Source organism: Eutrigla gurnardus, assembly GCF_963514095.1.
Source record: "Eutrigla gurnardus genome assembly, chromosome: 18".
Classification (NCBI taxonomy): Eukaryota; Metazoa; Chordata; class Actinopteri; order Perciformes; family Triglidae; genus Eutrigla; species Eutrigla gurnardus.
In genome coordinates, this window is record NC_139929.1 from 11,108,554 (window position 1) to 11,117,719 (window position 9,166).

Genomic DNA, 9,166 nt, shown 5'->3' on the forward strand with positions numbered 1-9,166 from the left:
GACTGAGGAGTGTAAAATTGAGAAAATATGCTCAAGAGATATAAAATCATTACTGCTTCCAACTGCTCTTTTTCATGGTAAGATACAGCACTTTAAGGATCTTGGAAATTCACCAAAAATAAAAAAAGATCAGACTAATGTATTTTTGCAACGTAATCATTTTCCCTTTCAAAAATCGTATAATACTTGGACCCTTGGACTCAAACCTGAACCTGTGGAGGGAGTTTAACTTTCACATTTACATTTAGTGAGGGGTACATTACTCAATAACAGAAAAAAAAACGTAATAAACTTTTTAGTATTACAGCAATATTTTCCTCAGAGCTTTAACCAGGCCATCTCACGTTTTAAAATATGCATAGATTTGGTAGACAGGAATTTATAAGCACTACCTTTCATATTCATGTATTCACATCCCCCGATCAAAATTATTAATTCACCCAATGACCTCATTATTTCAACCATGAACTCAAACTCACCTCATACCACACCTTAAAACATCATTATCACCCCTCACCACCACCAGCATCTTTCCTCTCACACTATTTTAATAATAAAACTATGACGATGTAATATTCCCACCAATGATGGTAATGTCTTGTCCTAGGTAATTCCAATTGGGAACCCTGACGACTAATTTCAGTGCAGAGTGTGGGGCTAATGGGAAAGTGACCAGGGCTGAAGAAAGATAGAGACCTTTTCAATTACTTTGGAGGTTAGAGGACAACCCATTTCACTATAAATATATATTTATTTATAATATATGATTGGCAATGACACCATAATAATCAGGAGGATGGGAGCCCAAGATAATTTCACAGTCATGATCTACTATATTTTTCTTATTAATATAAATGCCAGGGGCCTTTTGCCACATAGGGGTAAAACTCAAAGGATCGGATCATCTAATAAAAAAAAGACAATATATGCCTATATGTTTGAGAAATATAATGTCTAAACATCTCATATCTTCGATCAAAAATCATGAAAACATGATTTGTAAAGGCACATTAAAAGAGCCAATAAGTCTGTTTGTGTCCAATACATCTGTTTTACAAATGTATGTCTAATAAGGACATCAGGGGCCAGCACAGGGTGTATCTTCAACAAAAACCCATTTCGTTTTAAATTCATACCATCAATAACTGTGCAAGGTGTTACCTTTTCAGGCTGTTGCCTTCCTCGTTTTAGAACAGATTCCCTCATTCACCCAATTGCACTCAGTGTAGGTGGTAACTCAATGTTGCGTAATGCAGTGTGATGCTGTGCCGATACCAAACTGCATTTCAACTCCAGATGTTGCCTGCAGATGTGAATTGCTAGCAATTTAATGGTGGGTGGTAATGTTTTTTATGGCAACGACACAGAAGTGAGGAACCGACGATCCCTCATCATCCCACATGAGAATAAATACCAATATCTGTGTACTGAGATAGGCATTAGTAATTTGGGCAGGGGGTATTATAAGATCACTCACCCAAATCGTAGCCATTTCCTTTCTCATTTTTGAACATGTATTTATCCACAAAATGTCTCCCTGGTCACATGTTATTGTTCAGCATCACCCTGTTTTACATCTCGCAGTCACACACATTGAAACCAAGGGAAAAATCAGTTTTTTTTTTTTTTTTTCATTGACTTAATGGCCCCTGCTGGAGGAATGGGAGCATTAAGTGCCTTGATCAAGGGATCTTAGTTATAAACACACCAAGATTTATATGTCAGGTGATTTTAACAGAGAACAAAAAGCTCAGCCCAAATGTCTGATGGATGAGATGCAGCAATCGGAAGAAATTCCAACCAACAAAAGGTATTATCTTGGGTCAGATAGCTCTGTTTCTGCCTGAGCCTGCTTGTCCCAAAATGGCTCCATTAGCAAATACAATTTCAGCCGTTACAGACGACTGAAAACCCTATCAGAAAGAAGCACACATTGCAGGAAAAACTGAGATGCACACACATCCACACAGCATCACACAGAGGCAGCTGAGCATGCTTTTACCTCACATACACAAAGATATGGAGACACACACACACACACACACACACAAACACACACACACACAGGCAGGTATTGTTTTCCTCTTAAACAACTTGATCCAGTGCCAGATCTTAAAAGCAGCTTATTGAACATAAAAAAGGTTAAGGATGCATTATGTGAAAATCCTGCAGAGAAATATCAGGCAAGCGAAATATTCTTTATAACAGCTAGCCCACTTATTCCTCCTGTATCTGAGCTTCCTTTGGGATTGTGAGGCAGAAACGGGGGGAGTAAATGGAAACAAGGGAAAGAGCAAAAAAGTAGATAAAATGTTCAAATGAAAGGATATAAACGCACGAGAGGAAAATAGAAAGGCATAGAAAGAGTCAGATAAAGGCGGAGAGATTAGTTTCTGTTGGCGGATCTCTTTTCTCGGCTGTGTGCAGGGGTGAATTGTGACGCGTTGGCTAAAAAAAAAAAAAATATCATCCCTGGCTAAGCAGAAAATTATTTGTTTCGGTTGACGGAAGAGGATTTGTGATGCTGTGTGGCAGAGGCTTTAAGAGACACAAAGAAGCATTTACCATCGTTATTTCAATCTTAAATGTTTGATTTTGGTCAAAACACATTGACAATAAAAAAATATCCAAACAATAGCACAATGGTTTGGCCATTTGTTGCAGTAGAAACAACCTTTAAACACAACACTGGTGTGTCATCACATTTTAAGTTGATATGCAAACTTGCTGTTTGCCATCCAGCATTATACGGGGCAACATTAGCATGCATTTTGAACTATTGTCTGCTGCTTAACTCTGTTTTAAGTCTCCACCAATTCCTCATGGAAATAGCCGGCTTTCTTTTTAGCGGCTTAATGCTTCATTAAGTTTACCAGAAGGTAACTTTATCTTTTAGTAGGTAGCATACAGTGATCCAGTGTAATGTGATCCATTGTTAACATGAACATTTTGATTATAGCCTCTTTAAAGAAGTGCCCATGTGTTAAGTGGTTGCTTCTTTCACAATTAAGTTCCAAGTCCTTCTGTTACACATACTGACACTCTCTCCTGGCATCAGCTGCAGAAGTTAACAAACACTTTACTTGCTTACCAATGCTGGATACCAGTAGCTAAATCTAAAGATCGATTATAAACTGAAAGAAACAACCAATGCCAACAGGAACAAGGAAGTACCTGACTCAGCGTAAAGTTGGTGAAGTGACCGACTAGTTCAAGTGAGCACATGAATCCAGATCTTACGAATCCTTCCAAATCACGGATTAAATACAGTGGGTCAACTTTACAAAATAAGCTGTTCATTGATTTGATAAACATTATTGCAGACACCACTCTCATTAATGTAATGGCAGCATTTTGTTTATTTTTGGTGTATATTTTTGAGTTGAGTGGATAAATGGATAGATGTCATTGCTTATTCAAATTACAATTCGTTGGTAAAAGCAGCACAAACATTGGGTGGATGGGCAGATGGAGGCAGCGGAAATCTCATCAGCCAAGTCACAAAGAAAAAGGATGAAAGATAGAGACTCTCTTTCCTCCTTGGTTTGCTCTTGACGCTACTTCCTCCACCTGCGGTGTTCCTCAAACTTCTCCAGGAGCTTTTTACGTACAGTATAATGGAGTGATTCTAATGGATTAGAGTAGCTTAACCACATACGCTCATTCGTATCAGCATGGCAATATTACAAAATGAACTCAGTCACACTTTCCTTACGGTGAGGGGAGAGAGAGCGAGTGCATTTGCAGCGGTAGTTGTGTGCTTGTGTGGTCTTGTTATTATTAATTGTGTTTGACAGCCTGTACCTTCCTCATTCTCTCTCCAACTGGAGACATCTGTTTTTCATTGCAACCTCACAGCCATAGGGAACCCCTCTCAAGACACATTCACATCTGCTCACACACACACACACACACACACACACAGAGAGAGAGAGAGAGTATACACATATGCAAAAGAAGGACAACATTTTGTCATCAACGTGCAGATGTCACATTTAAAATATGAAGAACAGTGCAATTTTCCAAATTACAAAATGCTCTGTTTCCCATGCCAGGAAATTAGGAAGCATAAATGAGTCCTATATTGTTTCAGTCCAGCAAAATCAACGCTCATTTGTAAAAAAGTGTTTAACTAGCATAAACTTAAGAAAGCCAGATCAAATGCCAAGGGGACTTGACAACTGAAATTGCTCCATTGACACTGACTCACAGACCAACTTTGCGGATACGGTGGCTGAAAAGATTTGATGTGGAGCTTGTACAAAAATCACTACATGTCAAAACTCAACTAAGCATTATACTGAGAAAAAAAGAAAAAGAAACCTACGTTCCTGGTGAAGCTATTCACTTCATACTCTGGGACACATTTAGGTGTGTTTTTCCCAAATATGTTTAACGTTGTATTAAAATCCCAGTTAAATCATTCCTGCTTCATTTAGCTGAAGTTGGCATTATCACCTTTTTCCAAGATAATTATAGACTTATCATTGGCTCAACCGGGTCAGTACATGGCCAAATTCAAATGAAGAATGGCTTCATTGCTACAGCATGTTATCTGTGGTAAGACAGGTGCACAGAGAATACAAAGCCCTCCTAACTGATCTAGTACACACATGAAGGCAGAGGCCAGTTTCCAATGCCTCACTAAGAGTAGCCAAGATGATGGGAGAAATGCCACCAGAGGCTGCCAGGTAACATGTATATGTATTGGCTCACATGCTTGTTGAAAAGGAAGGCTGCCGGCCTCGGGACCACGATGATTCTTGGTAGTTTTCTGTGTTTTATCAGACCCACGTTTCCTACGGGACACTTCTGGAATGATTGTATCAAAGTGCAGTGAGTTTTATCAGTGTGGTTTTGTAATGCACATCTTTATCGGAGAGCATATTTCAGCCTATATACAAGCACATCTTACAACAAGACATTTTCTAAAATCAATTTGTCTTCCCTCAGGCACCCACTGACTTCGGTTCATTTCACTACGGTATGAGAATGGTAATACAACACGGTGAACAATATCGCAGTTTTATTCTATTAATTGTTTTTGTCGTAGTTCTATTATTGCTGTTTAACCACATGCTGGCTCGCTGCTGTGGGTTACTGGAACACTTACTTGATCTAAGCCAGCATTAATGGATGTATCTCACCTGTGCTTTTCCTGCTCTGACACGTCAAAACATGTCAGGAATGAGGTCTATATGTATATCAGTTATCAGTTAATAATATTATGACTAATGTCTAATACTATGTGTATTATATATATATATTTTTTTTTACAGTAATTTCAGTGATCTTTAATGCACTTTTGTATAGTGTTTCCTGGATCTGAACCTACAAGGACAGGAAGCATAACAACTGTGCATGCTCAAGTGTGGATGTGTCTGAATCTGGGACTGAGCACTTTTGGCTGTTAAGTCAAGTAGTTGAGTCAGCACTTCAGTATTTTCGGGCCTCTATTCAGCTTTTCCCTCCCTCTTCCCTCCACTCACTCTGCGCCCTGCATCTCTTTTATCATCCTTACACACCTCCGTTCTCCTCTGAACCCCATCCAACTCTCTGAACTCTTCCCTCTATTATTCAAATTCAATCTTTTGTTCCATCGCTGTGGCTCTCGTTGTTTTCTTTCTCTCTTTTTTTAAATGCACCCCTTCCCTTCCCTTCCCCTCTTATACTGGTTCAGACACCAAAGGAACATTGTCTCAGTCGATCCAAGTTTTGGGTGCTATCAAAGGGAAACATTTTTGATTTAATGATCACTCAAATTCACCAAAGCCCCCGCTGAGCTTTCATCATTGTGACTGATAAAACACATAGAAACACTAGAGACCACACAATTTAAAACTGAATGGCCATTGAGCTCACAAAGCTGCAGACGTTTTAGCAGTTTAAAGGATCTGTCGGTCTCTTGTCTCTGTTGGCCGGTTGGTTCGCCACGTTGGTTCTGACTGAAATATCCCAACAACTACAGGAAAGATTGTGATCAAATGTGGTCATTTGATGGCTTAGCACACATTGTGTATAGATAATGACTCCCAGACAATAATTCCCCCTGGTTTTCAATGTCTTTGTAAATACTGATGGACCATTCAAATCCATGTCAGGATGAATTGTAATAACTTAAGTGATCCTGTAACATTTCGTGGATTAGTGCGTTACATTAGTGCGTGGATCTTTGGTTAATAGTATATTTGCAGCTACAGGAAGATTCCAGTTAGCCACTGTTATTGAATTATAGTGAAGAGTTACATTTTCATTAGCCACAATGGAATAAAATGACCCAAACTGATCCTTGGTTCAATTATTAAAAAGGTATGGTCTCTCAAATGGGAAGTGAGGAAATGGATGCTATTAGCCGTCTTCCCTGTAGTAAAACTGTCATCCTTGTCTTCAGAAAAGCTACGTAGAGATTACTGCCGACTGTAATGTGTATAGATGGTTACAGTACAAGCAGACGTGCGATTATGCATTTCAAACCGTCCAAATTTAGCTGTTCAAAGGCAGCCGGAAAGATATTTCCCTTCCAGTGCAATAAACATGCACCGCATACTCGCACTCACTCTGATAATCCTTGTGCAAAGGTGAAAGTCGTGCATACAGCCTGATACTTTCTCCCATTATAAATCATCTGAAATCCGGTTAGAGACAATTACTGGTGTTGTCTCATATGCCTGCTGATTTGCAATAAAGCCAAATAACAGTGAGGATGGGAGTTTGAGCAGAGCTAATGTGGTAATAAGCAGGTTTGCTTGCATTAAGTCGGAAAATGTCGATGCAAACGTTGTTTTGAACAGCATTTTGTATGGCACATCATCCAAACGCCTCAATAAACTCCAGTATATAAGAAGTCTGTCGCTCTCCTGCTCCCATGAACACAGAACCCCCCACCAGAACCTCCACTGGCTCCCTGCTCCACAACGCATCCTCCTCCTCACTCACAAAGCCCTCCACAACCTCCCCGACTCTGCCTCTGATGCTCACCTCCTCTCCCCCTCCCATCAAACCTGGTGCGACAGAACCTTCTCCAACGCCGCCCCCCTCCCTCTGGATCTCTCTCCCGAAACACATCAGAGACCAATCTGTCCACGTTTAAAACATTCACCTTTTGAGAGCTGCTTTTATTGTGTGACTAATGCTGTGTTTATCTAGTGCTCGATGTCTTTGTTTCCATTTCAACTGTAAAGTGACTTTGTGTACCTTGAAATGCACTCTACAAATAAAATACATTATCATTACTTTTTATTATTTCATGTAAAGCATGTAAAGTAGAATCTTTTTTTAAACTGACCTAAGCTGCTGCTGACAATAAATACTTCACTCTTACAATTAAGTTCTTTGAAGTAAAGCTCTTCAACCAAATGCCATATGTTTTCTTTTCTTTGTTTTTACAAATCTTGGAACTCCGTATGGTTGACACCTTGTATATGAAGTTGAAAACAGGGCCCTATGCTGTCCCTATGGGAGTTTCTTTGGTCTTTGAAGTTGGTTATCTTCTCAGCAGCTTTTGCAGCCGGTAGCTACTGTGCTTAAAACTAATCCATATATTAATAATGTCAGGGTTCTGTCTCTCGGTCTCTTTCCTTGGGATGCAACATTAGAGGAGAGGAAAAGTTTTAATCCATACATAAATGATTAGAGACTTTTGTTACTGAAGGATTATCATTTTTTATCCCTTCTGCACAAAAACCTTTGATTCTGTCTCTCACACACACACACACACACACACACACACACACACACACACACACACACACACACACACACACACACACACACACACACTTACATTTGTGACCAGCAATGGTCGACACCGAAGCAGAGTGTTCTGCAGGTGCATGCACGTGCTACCGATATGCAACTGAGTGTGAACGTGTACCTGCTCGTCTGTGTGTTGTTGTATGCGGCGTGATCAAAGGTACTTGTGCAGAAGGGATAGGAATGATAATCCTTTTGTAACAAAAATCTCTAATCATTTATGCATGGATTGACACTTTGCCTCAGCTGAAACGGAGCACACCAGGGACAGAAAGGCGGCGAGAAAGAGGAAGGTAGAAACAGATGCATAACAGCAACAGATAAGGACGGGGAAGTCTTCCAGCTTAGCAAATATTAATATTTATATTGAAATGAATCGTATCATCCCCGTTCATTTGCACTAGCAGGATGAGCCTTGATTGAACATCCGTTTTTTCAAACAAACTTAGATTACATCTAGTTTTTTTATTTTATTTTTATTTTTTTGCTAATGTTCTGGGCATGTTACTGGTTGTTATAAACATTACCAGAACCTCACATTCCTCTTGTTTAGAAACATATTAATCATTAGAGTTCCACAAGTGTTCCAACTCCAGAGATTTTGATAAATGACCCCATGCTGGACAGTCCAAAGATAACATTTCACTCGCTCCATCTATGAATCATAATCATATTCAAATTTTTTGAATTTTGCAAATCTCCTAGCAACAGCAGATTATATTTTTGCCCCGTCTTCACACTAAGAATAACGTCTTCATAATTTTGTCCACGATTAAAAAGTCCTGCATGCTGATTGTCAAAGGCTTGGCAGAAAGTGTGAAGGGATAATTCTGGGTCAAATTATGCCTTTTATTAATGCTGCAAATGAGCTCCACCATTGCTTCAGTTTTCTATATTCACCCTAATGAAAGCTCCATTGCTGCCACTGCTGTTCTGCTATGATTATGTGATGATGATTGCAGCCTTGTCTATATTAATTGGCTGCGGTAGAATAAAAAGGTCAGAAATTGATGAATGACGACATGACTGAAATTTAAAGAATATGCAATTTCCTTAAGAATTTTTGTTTTAACCATGATGTGATTTTAGATCAAATGGCACACAGGCTTAAGTCTTATAAAGTTAATTCGTGCTTCAGTTCTAGCTATTGTGTTTAGCAAAACATGTATTTTCTTTTATTTATTTAACAGTGCTGAAGGAGATAAAGGAAATCCATTTTGCCTTTTAAATAGTAATAAAGACAACTTTGCATACTTGAGTCCAAAGGCTAATTGGATGTCCGAATGTTGTTACGTGTGCTGTTTTTGCTTGCTGTGTTGTTTTCAGTAAAGGTTTTATGCAGCGTCTCGTTCACTGCCTGCACGCCTCTGCTATCGTTGAAATGAAAAACCTTATACTGCAGTCAATATCTAAT